The 24,503-nt window shown below is 37.3% G+C and overlaps 1 long non-coding RNA gene across 1 annotated transcript; it reads left to right on the plus strand.

The window, feature by feature from the left end:
- The first annotated feature begins 259 nt into the window (after positions 1–259).
- Positions 260–21,818, plus strand: LOC135210846 (uncharacterized). Its single transcript, XR_010313582.1, has 3 exons — positions 260–659; positions 21,027–21,157; positions 21,693–21,818. It is a non-coding gene; the product is annotated as an uncharacterized LOC135210846 (long non-coding RNA).
- Positions 21,819–24,503: the final 2,685 nt, after the last annotated feature.

Here is a 24,503-nt window from a genome sequence, read left to right on the forward strand (position 1 = left end):
ACACCAGCACTGCTATTAACTCCAACTGATTATGAAATAGGAACTTAACGAGGATAATGATTTAATTTTTTAAATGGAGGATTAATTCAGCAAGGATTCTAGCACAAACACAACAGAGAAGACAAAATTGTCGGTACTGATTAATGCCTACCGTTTCTTCCTTCTTTTTTCATATCCATTAAAGTCATTCTGAGATTTATGCGGCTTTTTCTCTATTAATTGTCAGTTAACACTGACATGACACTTATAGGATAAGATATTGGCAGTCTTCCCAATTGCAAGTGGAAGTTTATTGTAGTACACACTGAAGCTGCCAATTTAAAGACTCTTAAACCAAAGTCTGAAGTGTATCTTTGCTCAAATAACTGGGGACATCTGGACACCCAGTCTTGATATCTTGATGATGAATTATACTAGCATATCTTAGAAGTGTTAAGAATAACATTTTAACTAACAAATGAAAAATCTAGTGGATTTGTGTTCAAAACAGCGGATTTTCGCAATTTGATTGGCGAATTTCGGTGTTTTACATTTGGCAACACTTGCTCAACCAAGGCAAGGCCAAGGCCAACTCCAAGGAGGACAAATGTCTGGCTCTTCCTGTAACAGAAGCCGGCTTCCGTATCTGTAAGTTGATATATCTGGCTTTATTATCTTCGGTAAGTTAATCTCTTAGTAATATTACTTTGTATCATAAAAGGTTAGGTCATAGTAATGCTAAATAATGTATCATATAGGGAATTGCACCCAGTTAAGACTTTGAAATTGTAATTGTTACTGGTGGAGTTGACCTACTACTTCATATCCTCAGGCGGCAGTCCATGATAGAAGTTATGGAACTGCTCATGGTTTAAGCTTAAACCAAGTATCATCACAACAATTCAACATTGACTTTCGCAAAGTGTGCTGCAATAGGTTAATGAAGTTTCATTAGTTTCGTTCGACCGTTGCCTGATGCAACAGAGTGCACGTTTACATTAATGTAGCCTAGTATATGTTAGGTGCAAGGTTATTTTATTGACTCCCATCAAAAATAGTGTATGTTGCAACACTACCATTTTTCAGTGTTGAATTTTTTATTAGTTTAGGTTAATATGTGTAAGGAGAGCTAAAGATCATACATTTTCCATTACTGAGATATTAATCGTCTGTTTCAATGGCCGTACTAAATATGTCATTCATGTAGGTTGGATTGTATTGAAATTTTACCTAAAATAGGTTAATAGGAAACTACCCGGTATTTCCAAGTAATTGCTCTGCATCGGGTATTTCCCTGGAAATTGACTTTTTCTATAGTATGTTGCTTGCTTATTAAGAATTCGCCGATTATTTTTGTTGGTCAACAGTAATTAACCTCAGAACTGATTGTATGCACATTGTTACAGGGAAACATTTGGTAAGATGTGGAGTTTACTTCACCTGGGGTCCAGGTTCCCCGTGGGGCAGGTGCCCCCTCACTAAGTAACATGGCCAACTACGGTTGGCTAGGGCACGTTAGTTGAGTTTGGTTCCTTTTATAATAAATTCCTTAACCAATCCCTTCTTGAACATAGGGTTCCCTAATGACTTTCGTATTTGGAAAACCATTCATTACGGTCCGTGCACAGTCGTACTAGAAATACAGACTGCCTAGTTGCTGCTCAGGAATTTGGATAATGCTTATATTACAAATATACTCCATCATGAATGACTGTAGAATTGTCAGTAGGTTAGTCTATGCTTTGATTACCTAGTTGGCAAAAGCTCAGAAGCACTCAAATACCTACTATTCCCCGTGAGGCCCTTATATGATTGTTATATATAGGTTTACGATGGGGGTTCCATTCTTGAGACATCGTAAGCCGGAACATCATCGAAAATCCCCAAAAATCCTAAGAAAACCTTACTTTTAATGTTTTGGGTGTATTGAAAACTATGTAATCTGCATTCTTATTGTGTTTTTTTATGAGAAAAAAAAAAACTCCAAATATTGATTATTTTTCCTTTTGGAGTCATATATCTTCTGCCAGATAGATGTCATAAGCGTTGTAACCCTGAAAATATTTTCTGATGAATATAATTGAAAAGTGTCATAACCTCAGAACGTCATAAGCCAAAACCTTTGTTAACCAGGGACTGCCTGTATAGGCTAGCCAAAAGAATAAGTTGTTCTTGTATTTGGGCAGAAATTGTTCTCGGGTGTAGTAATTTAAATTCTCACCAAACTTAAACATTTTTTTGACTCCTTACAAGAGTGCATTTCATATTTTAGACTATTGTTGGCCCTTACTACCTTAGCTATTTGTTTCCCCAACCTCTCAGGTATAACAGTTATGTAGAGATCCTAGAGAGAGACTGGAGGTTTGAGGGTAGGAAACCCAAAATGAGTGGAATTACACATTTAGACAATGGCTTGCGTGCATAAACCAGAAAAGTGGTTGAAAACTGCATTATTATAGGCAGTTTCAGGGATCCATCCAAAACATCACTTTCCCCAAAAAACCTAACCTAGGGTGCAGGGTCATCCTGGCCAGGCTCTTTACCTGCAAACTTACCCAACCTAGTGTCAAAAAATCATTTACTGTGTGTATACTAAATTTTTTTTTTTTATTTGGGGGGGGGAGAGGAGGAGGGTGGAATTAAAGCGGTTAAAAGATACTGTAAGTGAAGTAGTGATAACATGGGTAACTTTTATATGTACATACATTATGGTCTTATAATGTTCTTAGTCTGCCAGATCTATTCAGAGCAGGATATTTAGACTGAAAGTAGAAATATTTTTATCTCCTTATCAGGACTGCTTTCATCACCAGGAATATGGAACTGTAACCAGTACAAGCCCAAGAGAGTTACAAACGAAGATGTATACATATATGACCATTCTGGACGATAAAAGCATGGTAAATTTTGAAAACAAACTTCACTGTATAAACTGGAGAAGAGCATCTTGATTCTTTAAAGGGGGTTATAAGCTTAAAGATCTAAAGAACCTAAAGTGTGAAGGAGAGGGCCAGCTTATTTTGCATCCACTAATTACCCATGCTGAATTTTGAGTAAAAGGTTTTGATCTTCAGGGCACAAGAAAGTGTAATGCAACTGATCCAAGTTAGACTCCCTTTTCTTCACATACGTATTTTTTTATGAAAGATACAGTATTGCATCATAGGCCAGCCGGTATTTCTACAGAAGCAATCCGCGTGGCTTAGACTATGGCAATTGACTGATTCCTATGTTATTTGAGTTACTGTACAAGATTTAAAAGTAATATCCATTCGGCGGCTGTAACTAAGCGGTAATTGAAATTGAAAGTTACATAATAGCCGCACCAAACTCAAAGGTATATTAAAGTTTAGTTCCAACCAAACGAAAAAAATATTCCTTACAACCCTTGTAAAGCAACTAAAATAACATAGAAAATGTCAATTGCCATAGTCTAAGTCACCGAAGAACGGTCCTATAGGAAGGTACCAAGTATTCGTTACGGTGAAGGCAATGTAAACACAGCCGCCATGTTTAAATTCCCCAACCACCACGGAGCCGAGCCATATGTTTCACTAAGGGCGGGGGGGGGGGGGGGGGGGTGGGGGGTAAGGTGGAAGGTACGAGTTGTCTTAGCAGCACCCCACTGAATAGTAAACATACCTTGACGCAACTTTCGGCGAAAGCCTAACACTCACTTTCCTAAAAACATAATAATTAAGAATAATGTTTGGACCTTACCTTAAAGGGGTGGAGGGTACAAAGCAGCAGGCCTGCTTTAAGAATGCGTGGAAGGGCGTCTTGGGTTCCTCAAAATGCAGCTTGAAATAAGCAACAGCCAAGTACCCGACGAAGTTATACATTCTCCTCCCGTATCTGGAGTCGACTGAATGGGGGCAAAAGACCTGCTTTCTCAGGAGGCCATGGTCCTGGCAAAAAACCGATTAGTCGATCATAATTACCTGAGTAAAAGGCAGAAAAATCTTTGTAACTCATGTAACAATTGTTACATGAAGTTGGCAAAAGAGTTCTGGTGAGGGGCTGGGGCTCGAGCGTGAAGTAGATGCAGCAGTGGATGTCATGGTGGCAGATTCAACAGTGTTGGAGTTCTACAGTTAGGAGGTGGCAGGAGGCCAGACCGTAGAAAACAGGGTGGGAGAGGTGGGGTGGAGTAGTAAAAATGCTTTGATGCTATTGGTTGAGGCGTGGTGGGCTGAGGTAAATGAACAAGCACTTTAACAAGATAAGTTGGCAATGTTAAGGGTAATAAAAGTAAATGGGTAGTTAAGGAACTAAATGTAAATGTGGGATGGGTTCAAAATATGAAATAATACAAATACATATATAACGGGCCCAGGAGGGGGTGGATTTGGGAATTTTAAGTCCTGGGTGGTAAATGTGTAAAAGGGTCCTATAGTTGTTTTAATAAAATACAAAAGACCAAATAAACACTAGGTTAGCATATAACAAAACTAATTAAACTTGTAGGGGATGTTGCCCTGACCAGGGGTGGGTTGGGCCTGCTGTAACCCCCCTTAAGAACCAAACCAACCTAACATAACCTAACCTAGCAGGGGATGGTAACCTTACCCTAGTAGGGAACTTAAACCTAGTAGGCAATGTTGCCTGACCAGGGGGGATTTGCCCCCTGTACCCCCCCTTAAAGGCCTAACCTAACCTAGTAAGGAATGTAACCTAACCTAACCTAGTAGGGAATATTGCCTGACCAGGGGACTTCGCCCCCCGTAACCCCCCTAAAGACCCCCACCCCTTAAAGGCCTAACCTAACCTAGTAAGGAATGTAACCTAACCAACCTAACCTAACCTAACCTAGTAGGGAATATTGCCTGACCAGGGGGCTTCGCCCCCTGTACCCCCCCTCCCCCCCTTAAAGGCCTAACCTAACCTAGTAAGGAAGTAACTAACCTAACCTAACCTAGTAGGGAATATTGCCTGACAGGGGGCTTCGCCCCCCGCTACCCCCCCTTAAAGCCTAACCTAACCTAGTAAGGAACGTACCTAACCTAACCTAGTAGGGACTAGGCCAATGTAACCTGTAAGGAATTGTAACCTAACCAACCCTAACCTAGTAGGAATATTGCGACCAGGGGGGCTTTGCCCCCGTACCCCCCCTTAAAGGCCTAACCTAACTAGTAAGAATGTAACCTAACCAACCTAACCTAACCTAACCTAGTAGGGAAATACTAGGCCTAACGTAACCTGGTAATGAATGTACTAACCAACCTAACCTAGTAGGGAACATTGCCTGACCAGGGGGCTTCGCCCCCCCCTCCCCCCATACCCCCCTTAAAGGCCTAACCTAACCTAGTAAGGAACGTAACCTAACCTAACCTAGTAGGGAAAAACTAGGCCTAACGTAACCTAGTATAAGGAATGTAACCCTAACCTAACCTAACCTAGTAGGGAATATTGCCTGACCAGGGGGCTTCGCCCCCCCGTACCCCCCTTAAAGGCCTAACCTAACCTAGTAAGGAATGTAACCTAACCAACCTAACCTAACCTAACCTAGTAGGGAATTTTGCCTGACCATGGGGCTTCGCCCCCCGTACCCCCCTTAAAGGCCTAACCTAACCTAGTAAGGAATGTACCTAACCTAGTAGGTAACCAAGTAGGGAATGTAACCTAACCAACCCCCCCCCCCCACCAACCCCCCCCCCCCCCCCCCCACCCCCCCCCCCCCCCCCCCCCGGTATCCACCCTTGAAGAACTAACCAACCTAGCCTAACCGGGTAACCCCCCCTTCAAGGAAGTAAAACTAGTAGGTAAACCAACATATAACAAACTAAACCTAAGGGTATGTTGCCTAACCGGGGGATGGGATTCGGCCCCCAGTAGGTAAAATGACATATAAACCTAACTTTGATGGGTGTGGACTGTTGTAAAATGTAAAAAGTAACCATACATAACTGCATAATAGTAAGGAAACTGGAAGGGAGGTGTAAATTGTAATGTCTGTAAAAGTGTATAATGGAATAATATAAATGTAGGTTTTATAAAAATAATGGCAAATCTATATATTTAAATGTTATATATTTAAATGTAGGTTTTATAATAATATGGCAAACTTTAATCTAGATATTAGTATCGGTGAGAAATGCATTGTAAATGGATGGTGTAACGTAAAGAGCCAGTCGTGAATACTGGAAAGGGGGAGGGATTGACTTGTGTATAAATGATATAGGGAGTATGTGTATGTAATATGCAACGCAATGTGCAATTTCACGTAAACAACAGGTAGGTTAGGTAGTATCGAAACGTCCTAAAACTGAGTTCTATATCAACACGTAGCATTTTTAGGTGTCTGTCCTCAATTATAACATAATATTTCAAGTTTATATATGGTGAAATGATTAGGTGGGGATATTTCAAAACAGTTTTTTATTTTTATAACAAATACTATGGGAAAATGAAAAGGAATAAACACTAGAATTCACATAACATGTTTAATAAACAAATTAGGTAAATGCTTTTATGTAACTCAACGTATGGTTACCAGCCAGGGTTCCCAGATGACACCACTACCAACCAGCCAAAGTCTACCATGAAACCAGCCAAAATCCCGCCAAATGGAAATCCAAACCAACCCAAATAAACCGGCAAATATATGTGCGTTATTATTTATTTCTTTTATAAATGCATATTTTTTTATCATATATATGCTTGTATAGCGGCATCATAGTTTTAGTTAGATAATATAAACTAATATAAGAATACAGGAAAAAAAACGAGAATGAATTGAAATTTTGAAATGAGGCTCGTTCTCTGAGAATCCGGCGGCCTGTTTTGTGTGCGTTATATTTATCTTTATAAATGCATATTATATATATATGCTTGTGTGCGTTATATTTATCTTTATAAATGCATATTTTTTTATCATATATGCTTGTATAGCGCATCATAGTTTAGTTAGATAATGTAAACTAATATAAGAATACAGGAAAAAAAAACGAGAATGAATTGAAATTTTGAAATGAGGCTCGTTCTTCTGAGAATCCGGCGGCCTGTTTTGTGGTCGTCTGGTGTGTGTGTGATTTTTATTTTAATTCCATCTACATATTTTGCTTAAATGTTACCAGTTTTTACTGAAAACCTATTCAAAAAGAAATTCCCCAGATTTTCCTGAAAACCTTACCTTCAAAAAATTCCCAATCTGGGGGAGAGATTCCTCAAACGTGGATCAGTGTTTAGCTCAAATAGAAAGTATTTGAAAACCAGCCAAAATACCACTAACCAGCCAAAGTGAATGAATTTTTACCCACCAAATTGGGAAAAAAAGCCAAATTTGGTGAGAAACTGCCAAATCTGGGAACCCTCCCTGTACCAACCCAATCCTTCACTCAGTCCGGTAGCAACGTAGGGGTCATACTGTAACGTGTTTGGCTAAATACATGTATCCCTCCCCCGTACCCCCATTTCTTTCCTCACTAAGCAGTCTGAGTTTAGGCCAAAAGCTCCCTTACAGTTAGCGCATGCGCAGTAGCATTAGCGCATGCGTAGTAGGATTCAGTATTGTGGTAGTAGTAGTAGTAGACGAATATGGATGTGAAACGGCTCCACTATCGCTAGTTTTGTTATCTCTTATTTCCGCCTGTATTTCGTTGTTTTTAAAAGTGATAAATGTGGGAAATACCACAATAACACGGCAAAATCACCCCCCCCCCCCAAGTGGTTTCTCCCCACCCAAAACCCCGGTTCCCACTGGGGGTCCCCTTACCGTAGGATAGTTTAGTTAGGGTTTTGCCCCACCCCAAAACCCAAAACCCCGGTTCCCAATGGGAATCCCCTTTACCGTAGGATAGAGTTCAAAGGTCAATTAGAGTCGTCCGAATAAATATTACTTCAAATTCTTGTTCAGGAGGTAAAACTGCATAGAAAAACCGCAACTGCCATACTCTGGGCCGCCGCGGATAGGTACACTAGATCTACCGGCCAGCCAATTATGCAACTCCAAACAGATTAATTTAGTGAAGATTTACAGTAGCACTATGTATGAAGCAAGTAACATTCATGCCTTATGGTAAAACTTGAATAATACTATGTACTGAACGACTAGAGAGCCTGAACATCTAAAGAAACATTCAAAATACTGAAAGGCATAACAAAACTAGACAGTAACCCATTTACTTTAAACAAAAACTAGGCGAAGTAATGGATGGAAACTAGAAAAACCGAAAAGATAAAACGCATCCCATTGTTGGAACTCGATCTCTATATACAAGATATGTGACAAATGGAGTAAACTGCCAGAAGTTGTAAACAGCAACGGTGTGGAAGAGTTTAAAAGAAAGCGAGACAAAATCATTAGGACTCTGTGAATGAACAGTAAAACTTGCTCCAAGAGATAATGAGCACACGATGTCTCCTTGGATAGATTAATAAGTCTTTGAGATCTCCTAATCCTTGTAACTCCTTGTAGCTCTCTCTCCTTCAGTACTGAACCCATGGAAAGTAATTTTCAGTTAACTGAACTGGACATCTCCACGTGCTTGTTTGAAGGTAGTATTCCATGTTGCTGTGGGCATTCAAGAGGCATTACTACGCCACCTCAGCACATGCAAGTGACCCTGTGCTGACATTTACAGATGTTTGAACAGATGAAAATATGGCAGTGTCATGGGTTATTTGGAGGCGAAGTGAGACACATTAATTTAGATAACTGATGTGGAGATTAATGGGTGTGGCAGCTGAACAACAGTGGTTGATGCACTTGGCATTGGTTGTGATGTAGTACGTATTTGGGGTTACCAAATTACTTGGATTCTATGTGGGACCAGCCCCGAAGTGTTCTTCAAGCCTACCCTTGACAGTAGGACTGCTGTTGCTGAAGCCTAATATGTGTCCTTTCAGTTTGAAGGGAGTCAACCAAACCATAACATAGCTGTTTCCTGTCAAGATTGTGATGGTCGAAAAACTTCTTGAGAGTGCTTCTGAGCCATTGCTGAATCTGGTCATTACAGTACTAGCAACATAGTCCCGGTTGCCATCATTATCATCTTGGGTAGCAACAGTGACCACCAACTTTTTGAAGTATTGAATGTCTCCAACCTTGAGCCCTAGAAGATAAGTTGCATCCTCCTCTCCACTGTACAGCTTATACTAACCACACTCTTGGGCTAAGAGCGGAGGCTTTATTCCAAAAGTGCCCTGGTTCTAATTGTGGATTTAGGTTCTATTTTATAGTCCGTATAGTCCATTCCTTAAAGATATATAAGCTAATAATAATAATAATAAAATAAAAAAAAATAGAGCATTGAGTTATAATCGTTAATGCAGAGATTGCACAAATTAAATTCCAGCCAAAGACCTTAGGTGATTACAGTAGTCATGTCCAGAGGGCTAAATACGAATATTGAATGTAGTAAAGCTCTAACTTGATAAAATTCAAAGTAATAATGCAAAAGTAAATTATCATTAATTACAGAGATTAAGTCATTTAGGGAACAAACGCCTTATTTTCCCATCTTTCCCACAATTTAGATCTCCTTGCTTCACTCCTTTGGATGCTTGTATGAGCGAATTGCTATTGTTCTCACTCAGGTGATCAGACTGGATACTGTTCGCCTTACAATGATTTTTAAGTTGTTCCGGCGGTTTTCTGTGAACATCTGTGTGGCGGAGTGGTAGCGCGGAATGTTTGTGAGGTATCTCAAAATGTCATAGTGCACAATAATGATACATCTCATGGTCTCTCTGGTAAAGTTCGTCCAGGGAGATCACCCATAGATACTGTAGAAAATACGAGAGGAAGAGTAGCAGTTTCACACCTCGGTGACAGAAGGCAAAACCTCCTTGCAATCATGTTGCCAGTTGCACATAGTTGACGACGCCTCTGTCTATGTCTGCCGTAGGTGTAATTTGCTGAAGCGATCTCAGGAGCAGCGACATGCACTGGTCTTGGTTTTCGTTGTAAATTATATCAAATTCCTCTGCATACTGGCAGATAGGTAATGCCTCATTGCTTCAACAATATCAACATGGTCGACTGCTTGAAGGACAGATGAATTACAAGGCAAAAAAGAACACCTGTCCTTTGCAGCTTTAAGTACAATGGAAGGCATGTAGCAGTTTTGCAGTTGGTTATTTTAGCCTCTCAAACTTCTCAGCAGCCATCTTTCATTTTGGTCCTGCAAACGATTACATCTGCCGAGTGTTGCTGACATTACCATGGGAGCATAACTCTGTCCATATCCTTATATAGTATTGGGCAGGATATTGTCTTTCACTCAAGCTTCTTAGGTGCATACAAGATAAAGTACAAATTGAGGTGTATATGCATGTTTTAAGTGTTGACATTACAAATTCAAGATTTTTCTTCTAATATACCTATGCTCTAATCAAGCACAGTATGACTTTTGGAGTGATCTACTGGCAATTAAGTAGATTTGGTGATTTTTGTCTGGAAGGCAGGTTAATAACTATACCTGTCAGTGTTTATTTATAAATTTACTGTTTATCTAAAATATTGAAATTGTCTAGGTTTGGTGTGATTTATTCACACCGTAAATGCTCTTGCATCAGCTTTCCCATTTATTGGGCTGAATATACAAGTTTTTGCCACCTTTCACTTTCTGCCTGAACTCCGATCAGGTGGTTTCATGGTTACCTGAGTCATCCTGCAGGTCTTTGTCCTGCTACATCCTCATCTACTGTTTTGCTGGCCAACTGTTTTTCGTCCCTTGTCATATGCCAAGAGTCTAGAGCATCTCAGTCCTTGATATCAGTCCTCTTTATCCTAGCATCTTGATACTGTCTCTCTAATTCCCTTTTCCTAACATTCTTCTTCCCACCATAATTTGATGATGAATGTTAAGGTTCTGTAGTTGCATCTTTTCAGTTGCTTTGTATCACTGAGCTTATGGTTGAAGTGGGTCACTTTAAAATTTACCCTTTTTTTAAACAATTTCAGTTTACCTATGTAAGAATACCTACCCTAAAATTTGAGCACCATTTCTATGTAATATACAGTTTTTTTCTATTTATACAATAAATGATAATACAGTACAAATATTTTACCCTAGAAGTACAGATTCATTTAAGTACCAATCCGAAAGCTTCACTGAACTTCATTCAGTCACATCAGTGAAATTCTTTTTCCATTACAATGTTTTCAGAAAATGGCAAAAGAAAAAATCCCAGTATTTTAAAATGGTGGTGGTAGGAAGTAATGCTATTTCACATTAGGGAAAGAACCAGAATATTTCATAATCAAACAATAATGTGCTTACCCTTATTTTGAAATAGAATGATATACCATATACTTCACAAGTTGATTTGTCCATAAGTAAAATTGCATAGAATTGTAAGTTATATAAACGTGTTGATTTTTATATAATTTTTTTGTTATGGAATTAGTATTGACTTTCGTTTAGAGTAATGAGATAAGGTACCTATGCCTCAATATCATCAAGATCTTCAGTTTCCCATTATCTACCTTAAAGAAAAGTCCACTAAGTTGGTAACTAGTTTGAGATTTTGATCGAGATTTCATAATGAGATTTTGATCGAGATTTCATAATCTATCACAATATGGTGTTTACTAGCAACCCAAAGATTGATGGGGGCTATGAAATAGGTCCACAAAATTGTATATATACATTGGAGTTTTTTAGCTATAATACTTTGTTTTATATATTAAGTAGATGTGAAACTGTCCAAAGATAAAGTACGTATTTTAGGTGTAATGTAAGGTCTTGGCCTGCCACCTTTATGGCCGCGAGTTCAATTCTCAGGCATTCCATTGATGGGTTAGAGATGTGTATTTCTGGTGATAGAAGTTCACTCTCGACGTGGTTTGGAAGTCCCGTAAAGCCGTTGGTCCCGTTGCTGAATAACCACCAGTTCCATGCAACGTAAAAACATGTTGATTGTGAGCCAGATTTTGGGTATTTAGATCATTTATTTCAGAAGGTCAGAAACTAAACCATTCTTACCGTCCCTGTGATCAAAGCAGTTTAATATATTATGACTTCAGTTCATTTATTATCATTTAGCATCTATAGTTCATCATAGTTAATTTTCAGTCAATTTGCAGTTCATTTATTGTCATTTTACTATAATTCATCCTTTAATCTTCATCACATTCAATTTTTCACTCATTTTGCATCTTCTTGGTTAGATATGCAGAACAAGTATCAAGCTTTTTACCCTCCCTGACCTAGTATGGGATAATGAGTATAAATATTGCAATGTCTCTGCAATATTTATACTCATTATCCCAGCTTAGGTCAAGATTTTATGAGTCAAATCTGAGAACAGTTTGTAGTAATTTTGGTTTACTACAGCTATCTCCATTTTATCCGTGCTGCAGCTGCACTGTTTCTTACTGCTCTCTCAATTCTTACTTCGCTGCCCAATGGGTCCCCTAGGCTACAGTAATGCTGTACTTCTAAGACATTCCTATATAAGGTTCTCAACCCCCCCTTTCCCCTGTTTACTCTTGTAATGCATTTTAGTTATCACAAATTCTTTACTTCATGTATATTTTGTCATTTTAATACATTGTGACACCATCTTTGACACAATCTACGTATATACAAAATTGTGTACTTTCCACACTTTCTCCCCACAGTAATGACATGACCACTTTCCTGATAGTAGTACGTATTTTCTTTGCTTCTTTTCCAGTCCCCATAAGCTTTGTTTGGCTTAATTGATTTTCAGTCCACGTTCTTAACTTTGCCATCACTTTCTCAGATTATAGATCATCTGGTTAAAGCAGTACTCGGTGACCCCCATTTCCGACATCTTTGTAAATTGTCCAGTACTACTATGATAAAGAGCTGAAGTCTCAGTGCTGATCCATGAAGGACACACTTAGTATTGTGTTTGAAGTAGAGTAACATCACTAGTTTTTTTTTTTTTTTTTTTTTTTTTTTTCCAAGATCCACAAGTGTCCCTTCCAAATTGCTTGGTACTCTTTCCATAGTTGTCACATTATAAATAATGCTTCTGGTATTTATCTCCCTTGTATGAAGTTAAACTGACAGTTGTTTCTCAGCTTTTCCTCCAGCACTTATTCCATTGCAATCCATCCCCTTTTCCTTTGTGTACCATGACTAGAAGGCTCTTTATCCATTCTTCTGGTCCTATCCCTTTTCTTTCAGTCTGATAAGATGTGTGGATAATGGAGCCTCTTGCTTTCTTAAAGTTGTTGCATTATCTCTTCAGCTGGTATGCTCTCCTTTGGCTCTTTTAATATGTCTGCATGTCCATTTCTTGTTTATTTCCTTCTTTCTGAAGTTTTTGAAAATCCAGACCTCGGCCAACATTCCGTACATACCTTGATTTTCAATCTTAATCTCTCCAATTTCATTTTTATGTGTTTTGCCCCTTTTACATCTTTCCGCAGTCACTGCTTTCCTGAATGTTTTCCCCTTGCCATTTCCACCAGCATTTTAGCCTCTTCCCCCCCTTTCTTGTACTATATGTACGTAACACCCAGTTATAAAAGCGGTGTCGCCCCGCCATCGTAGAGATCATGCCCTTCTTACCCTGAAAGTGGCCCACGTTCAAACAACCAGTACGTGGTTAGAATGGTTCGAATGGGAGGAGGTTTTTTTACGGGCTGCTCTGTGAGCAAGAGCCCGTGCTGACACAAGGTCAGCTAAATCAAAAACAACAACAAGGAGGAGGGAAATTATGGTAATCACGCAAAGAAATGCAACATTGAATTAAATATATATGGAGAGAGAGAGAGAGCTTTTATTAATGAAATATATATGGACAGAGAAAGATAGTTTTTATTCCTGTCTGTTTAGTTATTAATCTTAAGGATATACTTGAGACCTTCTGCTTTAAGAAACATGTTTACATATATTTTTTCGGAAAATAATTATTATGAATTCTTATCACATCGTATTGTTTGAAATCTGTCACATTTTCTAAATAAAAATGACTTAAATATTGTTGGCACTTACTATTCATATGAATATTATTCAGACGAAAATAACCTTTTTAATTACCCTATAAGCAGCTCTCTCTCTCTCTCTCTCTCTCTCTCTCTCTCTCTCTCTCTCTCTCTCTCTCTCTCTTCTCTCTAGCTCCTCTCTCTCATTCTGTCCTCTGTCTTATATCGCCTGGATTGACTATTAAAATAATGGTAGATGTTTTTTGATATGTTATTTGGATGTGGCCAAGGATCACAAAACCCCGTAAATGGCTACTCTACCAACTTGTCCTAAGCTGTATCTATTTTTGCTCTAGACTGATGGATTATAATTACCTGTATTACCAAAAATATACGAATCTGGTCACAAAGATGTTACACACCAGGTTTTGTAGCCGTGGGTTGTATAAGTCATCAAAGCATCAATTTTGCAAGGATATTTTATTAAACTATGCTAAGAACACGTTACTGGATATCATAATCTATTACTACAGGATTTGTATTTAAGGCATAACTTCGTTGAGTAACCAGTACTTGAGTGTGATGGGCTACTTGGCTCCACCCCTCACAACCTTCTAGGCTACTTATAGAAAGTATTTTAATTTGCTTTATTTCTTATATTATAGAATATTTATTATTTTCGAAACTTTGTGAAAATAAATTATAGGAAATTAAATGCAGTGAAATGTGTGCATCGGAGCATTAAAATAATGATGGTGGGGTATAAAGTATGTAGGTGCTGCAAAACCGGTTACTATTAACATAATATTTAGTGTCTCAAATTATTTGGTGATAGTCGTTAGACCTGGGCAGATCAGTCACGTCTTAGTTAACCATCTCCCCCTCCTCACCGCCACCCCCCCCCCCCACCCCAACCCCACCCTCTGGCTCACGCTGCTTGCTCACTCTGCCTTTATTCGTGGCTTCAACGGCTAATGTCCCACACCCCTTGTTGGTGTTCCCCCTCCAAGCTAATCTAGAAACCCACCACTTTCGATATCTCCTGTTCATTAGTCTTTTACGTAGCCATGTTTTTATTTTTTGTAATGAAAAAATTGTAAAACATTTGGAAAATATAATTGTGTATGAAATACTGTCATCTGAGTATTACTTTACCTTCCAAAAAACATCCATCAGAACAATTTCATAATAACTGTAAGACATTGAAATCCCGAACATGAGGAGGTGCGGGGATAGAAGGATATTTATAACAAGGTGGGGGTTGAAGGTGATGGGGGACAGGTAATATTTGGTGACCTTGACGGGTTCACTTACCAACATTTATAAGGTAATGATAGTAACACCTTTACTGATAGCAGTTAATATCAATGATTCTAAGTCGCCATCACGACTGGCACATAGCATTATAGGGTTACTGAGATCATCTTTGTATATCTGGTTAATGTCTGTAACTATCGTTTACGTTATGAATCCTGGTTCGCCCACGAGGTAACGTGCCATGGACGATCTGTATAACGCCAGTGGTCTTGACAGTTGTTTATGCAGCCTTTGAAGTATATGCTCAACAGAGTTGCCTTAGTTTGCCACCGCCATCCCTACAAACGTTGCCACAGATAAGTATATAATACATAAATTACAGAGCACAACATTGTTAGAACAGTTATTCCAAACGTATAGATAAACACAATGACCTCGACTAACATCTAATTGTAGATAATCGTAATTACCAAATAAACCTCCACAAAGGCTGCAAACATGACTGTCAAGACCACTGGCGTTATACAGATCGTCCATGGCACGTTACCTCGTGGGCGAACCACGATAGTTACGGACATTAACCAGATATACAAAGATGATCTCAATAACCCTATAACGCTATGTGCCAGTCGTGATGGCGACTTAGTCATTGATATTGACTGCTATCAGTAAAGGTATTACTATCATTACCTTATAAATGTTGATAACCGAACCCGTTAAGACTTAAATTAAGGTCACCCAATATTACCTGTTCCCCATCACCTTCAACCCCCACCTCGTTATAAATATCCTTCTACCCTTGCACCTCCTCATGTTCGGGATTTAAATGTCTTAGTTATTATGAGATTGTTCTGATGGATGTTTTTTGGAAAAAATAATACTCGGATGACAGTATTTCATACAACATTTATTTTCCAAATGTTTACAATTTTTCATTACAAAAAAATAGAAACATCGCTGTATAAAAGACTAATGAACAGGAGACATCGAAAATGGTGGGTTTCTTGTATAGCTGGAGGGTGAACACGAACAAGGCTTGTTGGACGTTACCACTGAAGAAGGCGGAGTGAGTGAGCAAGCATGAGCCGGAGGGCTGGGGATGGATAGCCAAGACGTGATCGATCCGTGGCCACGATCGATCTGACCAGGTCTAAAGTCTGTCCCCAAATAATTTGATACTAAATATGTTAATAGTGTACAGTTTTGCAACACCTACATAATTTATACCCCACCATCATTAGTATATTAATGCACCGATGCACACATTAAACTGCATTTCATTTCACATAATTTATTTTCACAAAGTTTTGGAAATATAATGAATATTCTATAATATAGGAAATATAGCAAATTGAAATGCTTTCTATAAGTAGCCTAGATGCTTGTGAGGGGTGGAGCCAAGTGGCCCATCACACTCAAATACTGGTAACTCAACGAAGTTATGCCTTAAATACAAATCCTGTTGTACTACATTAGGATATCCAGTAGTGTGTTTTTAGCATAGATTAATTAATAAAATGATATCCTTGCAAAACTGATGCTTTGATGACTTATACAACCCACGGCTACAAAACCTGGTGTGGAACATCTTTGTGACCAGATTCGTATATTATTGGTAATACAGGTAATTATAATCCAGTCAGTTTAGGGCAAAAATAGATACAGCCTCGCACAAGTTGGTAGAGTAGCCATTTACGGTTTTGTGATCCTTGGCCACATCCAAACAACATATCAAACATCTACCATTATTTAAATAGTCAATCCAGGCAATATAAGACAGAGGACAGAATGAGAGAGAGAGATTGAGAGAGAAATACAGCTGCTTATAGGATAATTAAAAAGGATATTTTCGTCTGAATAATATTAATATTAATAGTCAGTTCCAACAATATTTAAGGCATTTTTATTTAGAAAATGATAATTAAAAACAATACGATGTGATAAGATTTCATAATAATTATTTTCCAAAAAATATATAACATGTTTCTTAAAGCAGAAGGTCTCAAGTATATCAGTCAGATCAATAACTAAACAGGAATGAAAGCGCTCTCTCTCTCTCTGTGTGTCCATATATATTTCATTCAATATTTGATTTCTTTGCGTGATCACTGTAATTTTCCTTTTCCCCCTCCTCCCTTTCGAACCATTCGAACTATGTACTGGTTGTTTGAACGTGGGCCACTTTCAGGGTAAGAAGGGCATGATCTCTCCGAGCCAGGACTGGCGGGACGACACCGCTTTTGTAACTGAGTGTACATGTATCCTCATCCTTGCATGTCTTGTCTCAGAGCTTGAAGGCTGCGTTTTTCTCTTTAGTTGCTCATTGTACATCGTCATTCCAGCACTGTCTTTGTTTTCAATTTTCCCCTCACCTATTAACTTTAAGCAGTCTGTTGTGTATGGCAAGATTCACCAAGCATGACAGTACTCTTCTTTTTAGTGATGCTATCCATATTTTGTGTCACAAGTGAAGAAGCGTATGTGTGTATGAGTGTGTGGTTTTTTGTTTGTTTCTTTGTTTGTTTATTGTTTCTTTTGTTTCTTTGTTTGTTAGTATATAAAGAATAGGCCAGGCAGTCTAGTGTGCGTGCGTGTACGGGCTAAGAGAAGGTGCCATACGTAGGTTAGGGATCTTATAAACTGTTTGGCCAGTTTGAGTTCAGTTATCTGAGTGATCATTTCACAGCTCAACAGCTACTTAAAAAATGTGTTAATGTACTATTTGAATACAACAAGTTATTTATAATTTATTTTGATAGGGAACTGAAACTTTTAGTGAGTTTTAAGTATTTTATGGATTTTGCATATTTTATAAATATTACATATTCAAAAGTTGTACTTTTCCCAGCAGAGTATGTATATAGAAATAGGCTTATTTATTTAGTTATATTTATTAGCAGGAAGGTTGTGTAAACATTTATAATCTGTTAAGAATATTAATAATTTAGTTTCCTCCCACAAATTCCTGTAAGTATAAATGTGACTACACACATTATGTGTTGAAGGATAAGTTTGTTTGTTTGTATGGTGCTTTTACGTTGCACGGAACCAGTGGTTATTCAGCAACGGGACCAACGGCTTTACGTGGCTTCCGAACCCCGTCAAGAGTTAATTTTTATCACCAGAAATACACATCTCTCACACCTCATTGGAATGCAGAGAATCGAACTCGAGGCGACAGAGGTGGCCGGCCAAGACCATACCGATCACGCCGTTCAGATGCTATTGAAGGATAAGTAATAGTGTACTACTCGTGTTTGCATATCCCACGTCCAGGTCTAGGTCTGTATGCATTCATTTTATTAATTGCTTTAATATATGTAATTGTTTATGTTTACATTGTGTTCATTCTTAATTTTATAGGTCTATATAAAATAAGACTACTTGCTGAGTTACACATGTTTTGTCCTGCATTTTTCGTTTACCAAAGGTTTTCCTCTATATTCTTTTTGAATTCCATTCATTTTAAATAAAATCTGTTACACCTGTACAACAAATCAAAATTGGAACTAAATTTCATGTGCATGTAAGGCTGTTATAAGGAGTGTTCCTTCTTTGTTGGTGCTCTGTTTTCAATAAGCAACAAGTTTTGTGTACTTTTGTAGTTCACTATGTTGGAACTTTTAAATACAATACTTTGATAAGGTTATAGATTTGTTCAGATAGGCTTTATTGTTGACTTGTAATTTTTTTCAATTTCCTTATGAGGGTCAGTTGAGTTTGTAAAGGCATGTTATAGAATTATAAAACTGAGTAGGTCATCATGCAAAAGTATAGAGTACCTCCCAGCCCTAGAGAGACTATTGTGAAACGAGGAAGGTATCTTATTTTTTAAAGGCTGTGCCTTATTGTCAGAACTCCTTTCACTTGGAATAATTTAACCTCTGAGTTCTAATGCCATTTCAGTCCTTAGTCTATGTATTCATTGCTGTAGGATTTTATAGTTGTTGTAGAGTTACTTGGAGAGACCTGGTGTGTGTGTGTGTGTGTGTGTGTGTGAATTCTTTTTTTTTTGGTTTTTTTTAGGCTTTTGTCAAAACTATCTTGCTTTGTTTCTTTGTTCTTCACTAACTTTGAAGAGTTGAGCCAGTTTTTTTATGTTATACACAGCTTTAATCCCATTTTGTTCTTGGTGATGCTTGTCTCATACTTTATTTACATTTCCTTACGTGCAATTGAAATTACCATCTGAATTTCATGGCATGGTAGAGATAAGTACATGTCTCTTCTTACTAAAAAAATACCCTTTTGATTGAAGTTTTTGATCTGCGCTACTAATCAGAAGGTGTCTGTTTTTCATCTCCTACTCCCTCATGGAGACAGTTCTGGTACTGTACTATAAAGCATCATAGCTCAGTTTGTTTTCCTCTACTTTCAGTTAGTACCTAATAGGACTTCTGATCCTGTTCCCATAATTATAGGCTTGCTGTAGACAGTCTGGAGGAGTAGTGATTTGAAATAAGACACTAAATCTGTATAAAGGATAATGGATGTTTAAAGAAATAGTTCCACCACTTAACATTGCTGACTCTTATTGGACATTGCTGATCTTAGTGGATGCAGCTTGCTTGGCCTGGTGGGTAAAATACAAGTGTCCTGAGTAAACAGCCAGCCTGTGATTCTTAAGTTAATGATGGTAATTGGCTTTTGGCTTTACTTTACCCCTTACGAGATATGTATTAATAAATATTGACTTGTTTCAGGTGTTTCATGAACTGTCTTGACATGTAGAGAATGACTGATGTTTAAGCTTATTTTGAATGGATAAGTCGTTAGATTTTATCAGTAATTAGCATTGCAAGAGGAGTTTATGATGTGGCACACTATTCAGTATACTCAAATTATCATGTTAGATGTATATAAGTTATATATTAATTTTTTATCGGTAATAAGCATTGCAAGATGAGATTGGTATAACACTACATATTCAATATATTCAAATAATCTCGGTATATTCAAATTTATCATGTTAGATATATTTAAGTTACTAAAAACTTAAGTTTTATGTCCAGAATTAAAATTTGATATGTCATGTGAGTTTATCAGACCACAATAATTTTGTGTTGTAAGTGGTGACAGTATTTTACAGTGTAATATATAAGCTTGTTTTCTCTCAAAGAATGAGAAAGCTTAAAGCTTCAGTATTTAAATATTTCTGGTATGTTCGATGGAAGCTGATCTACAAAGTCGTAGCAGTTATGCTTCCTATTTAGAAATAAGTGTTTCAAAATGTTTGGTCGGAAACGCAAAACAGTTGCAGTAGAGATTGTTATTTGTTTTATCTATTTAAACAAGGTTTACACTGTTAAACTATGTTAAGTATATCTTAGTTTAACCAGACCACTGAGCTGATCAACAGCTCTCCTAGGGCTGGCCCGAAGGATTAGATATTTTTACGTGGCTAGGAACCAATTGGTCACCTAGCAACGGGACCTATAGCTTATTGTGGGATCTGAACCACATTATATAGAGAAATGGATTTCTATCACCAGAATTAAATTCTTCTGATTCAGAGTTGGCAGAGCTGAGAATCGAACTTAGGACCACCGGATTAGCAACCGAGCGCGAAAACCACTCATCCAACGATGAACGCCACTGTTAAGCAAAAGATGAGAACTTGTTCACTGTATATATACATCAACAAGGTCGTCTTTAAAGTGCTAGGTTGGCTTAGTAGAGTATAATTGACTTTTTTCAATGTCAAGTTAGCCTAGTTGGGTACAATTGACTAGCGTGTCTAGTTAGCATTAACAAAGGTAACAAAGCTTTGGTTTGTGACATTCCAATTGGAGATTTTTTAAAAAAATTTGTTGTGCATATCTTCATAACTTATGTTGGGCTTATCTTCCTTAACTTTTATTCATTGCATATTGATTGTAAAGGTATGAAATAACAGTATGTCTTTTATTTTGCCCACATTTCAATAGTAATAATGTTTCCTTAGTTTTCAGATCGTCATGGGGGAGTGACTACAAACTGAAGAAAATAGAGATCAACATAGGAGAATGGGAGAGTACACCAGAAGGGAGACTAGAGTGTCAAAAATACAGGAAGCTACTGGTAATCCAGGGTCTGGTATGTATTGGGAAAATTTTCTGAATTTTTGTCAGGTCCATTAATACATTAATACTTACTACGTATAACCTCTGTGTTAAAAATGAGCATTTTACTGGGAATCCAGGGCCTAGTATGTATTGGTTTAAAATTTTCTGAATTTGTCTGGTCCCGAAATATGTCTAATACTTCCTACGTATATTTTTCTGTGTATTAAATATGTGCATTGTCAGTTGGTAGTTCATACCTATACTAAATTTGTTGCCTGTATTTCCAGATCAATAAGGTAGGGTACTAAGAGTACAACAAAAAAAAAGAAAATACAGGTCAGCATTGGAGATAACACCAGGAGTGAGACTTCAAAATTAAAAATGAGAAGCCGGTAATCCAGGACTTGCGTTATATTTCTGGACCAGAAATTATTATTATTTTTTTTTTGTGGGGGGGGGGGGGGGGGACAGCCACAACCCACTAAGAGGGTTATATGATACAGCTTGCTATTCACTTTATCAATAATATATAATATTTTCAGTAATATATATCTTGTTTTTTTCAGATGATGGCAATCCAGGACTTGCAGTATTACACAATTGTGGACTAGACAAAATCTAGAGTTGGAACGACTGTATTTTATTGAATTTACAACATTACAATGCAAAATAAACATTGTGAAATAAATGAAGTACGTATTTATTTATTTTACCTAATTAATCATTATCATTACAACCAAGATAAACCCTCAGAATAAAATGTGGGTTAATGAGCTCAAAAATTGTTAAATATAATTTTTGCAATTTAAGAGACCAAATTTTAAGGAGGAGCCTTAGTTAACTCATGTATGGGTCCTGCTTGGGGGAAAAACTAGAGATGTTTTATACCTACCTCCTCAAAAGCTTCCTGCAAGCTCCATCTCCAATTGTCCATATACACAATGATGCTCTCCTGTACTCTCTCCAGTGTAAACGATGTTATGCTCCTCTGCCCTCTCTCTAGTGTAAACGATGTGATGCTTTCCTGTACTCTCTCTTTACTAGACTAAAAATGCTTTTCTTCCCCCTCTTTACTAGTACATAGTAAGTCATCATACGAGTTTGTTGGGTTCTGAATATTACCTGTAATAATCCACAGTACGTACTTCTAGCCGTTATCCCGTGTGCAGTACCCCTTTGCTTACGACTTGCAGCAGACTTTTATTCTTCCCTTTAACAGATTTCAAGATCGTAACTCGCTAAAACTTTGCTCCACCAGAAAGCCTGGAAAAATGCATAAGGTCAAGAAAATTAAGCAGTTTTAAAGTAAAAGTCACCTCAAAGTAACTATTTGGAAATACTGTTGGCTATTTCTAATTAAAAGTAATCTCCATGTACAAGATTTCATTTTTAATTTGGCAAAAATTTAATACGCTTTATGAAAACTTATTTGCACATATTTAATGTGCTTTATGAAAACTGACTTTAGCATTAGTTTGAATAAAAAACTAGTAACTGCTCAAACAAAAAATACTTCTCTGCCAAACTAGTAGTAATTGCTCAAACAAAAATACTTTTCTCTTGCCATTACCATTCTTACATTACAATACCGATGAACTTTATTATAGCCTAAGAACCCGGCTTTGCATATATCGTATTTTGCTTTACATAAAATCTTACTTTAAAAAAACCGTAATAGCTTATTGTTTCCACTAGTGCTACTGTTAAGTAACACCTCAACTTGACAGGCTTCTTTTACTCAACTACTTTATTTTATTTTACTATACTACTAATTTAGATGTTTTGCCTTTTTCTTGAATGTAAAAGTTATTTCACACTAGAAACTATCAATTATGTGGTGTTGCATTATGCATAAGATACATGGGAAATACTCAAGGACAGGCTATATAATAAAGGGTCTTTGTCAATTAACTCTTCTCCTTTTCTAAACTCAACCTAGGAAAACTGCCACTCGCTATCCTTATTTATAACTAATAACGCTGTTCCGTTGTTTGAAAGCTTGCTTCAAGTTTTTAATTTATACCAATAATACAATTTATTGGTGATTTTTTCTTCTTTTTTTATAAAATTTAACCACGACATTCTTAAGTGTTTAACAAAGTTTAAGTTATAAAATTCATAAAGCTAGAGCCCATCATTACTACTACGTATTGTATTGACAAGGCCATACACCAAGGAATGTTACTACTTGTCTTACTATTTATATGAAATCACAAAACTATAGCCGTAAGCTGGCCAGCTAAATAGTTGTAGACGTCATATCTAGTGTAAGTGCTGATCATTGATTTGAGTTTTTAAAAACCAGTAGTGCATGCAAATTGTAATGTGAAAAAAAAAACGCTCAAAACTAATTTTTCAGACTACCAAAATGCCATGTGGCTTGAAATTACTGAGCGTGAAATTTTCTCGGGCAGAAAAAGTCATCCCACACGATATAAAGCCATATACAATTGTTAAGTTTTGCATTTCCATACATATTACATTTCATATTAGAAGTGTTTTGAAATTACCCCCAATGTTACTTTAAAAGACGTGATAACTTTGTCATTTAACTTACTCAAGTGAGTTTACAACTACACTAGCGCTTTACGTGTTAGTACAATACACAAACTTTGAAACTAATTATGAATTCTGTATCCAATACTTACATCCAGTATTACATTTCTACGTTCAAATGTATAGTATTCGTCAGGCTGAACAACGGAACAATTGACTAGTCATTCGTGTGGCTGTTCATCCCGGGCGTTAAATATTGTTCAATTTTTAATTTGTCTCTTCAGCAAAATAGAGAAAAAATGCGCAGTTTAATCGAACAGACATGAAAATACTTGAAACTTTTAATTCGAAACAACTTATGTTGAAATTTACTTCAATACTGTCTACAGAATAATGACAATCCGTGTGAAGTTGAACGCAGTGGCAGGAAAATGCTAAAGAAAGAAAAAAAATCTTTTGGAAGACAATTGCATTTTGAAATGTTTAACTATACAAGACGAATTAACTTGTTCAGTATTCAAAGGAAAATGATGGCGACAGGTAACATATGGGCAGATCAGTAGTATGGAAAGAATCCAGTCAAATTAAAAAAAAAAAAAATGTCCGAGCTGCTTAAAATGGCACTTCCCTTTATCTAGAGCTGTTGATAACCGTCATAAACGTGGCAAGCCTTTGCCACATCCTATTCCTCTTATGAATGCTTATTATGTACACACCGAGTTGGTCGAGAAACACTTTATTAAATAACAAAACTTATGAATCGTTTTGTCAGTCGTCATATCTATGTATAATGATTTTTGAAAGCCTTCCTATGAACCCTTTTTATTTATCAGGTGTACCCCTCCCCCTTTATTGACAGCCTATTCCTTCCTGGGTATTTT

Source organism: Macrobrachium nipponense, chromosome 4, assembly GCF_015104395.2.
Source record: "Macrobrachium nipponense isolate FS-2020 chromosome 4, ASM1510439v2, whole genome shotgun sequence".
NCBI lineage: Eukaryota > Metazoa > Arthropoda > Malacostraca > Decapoda > Palaemonidae > Macrobrachium > Macrobrachium nipponense.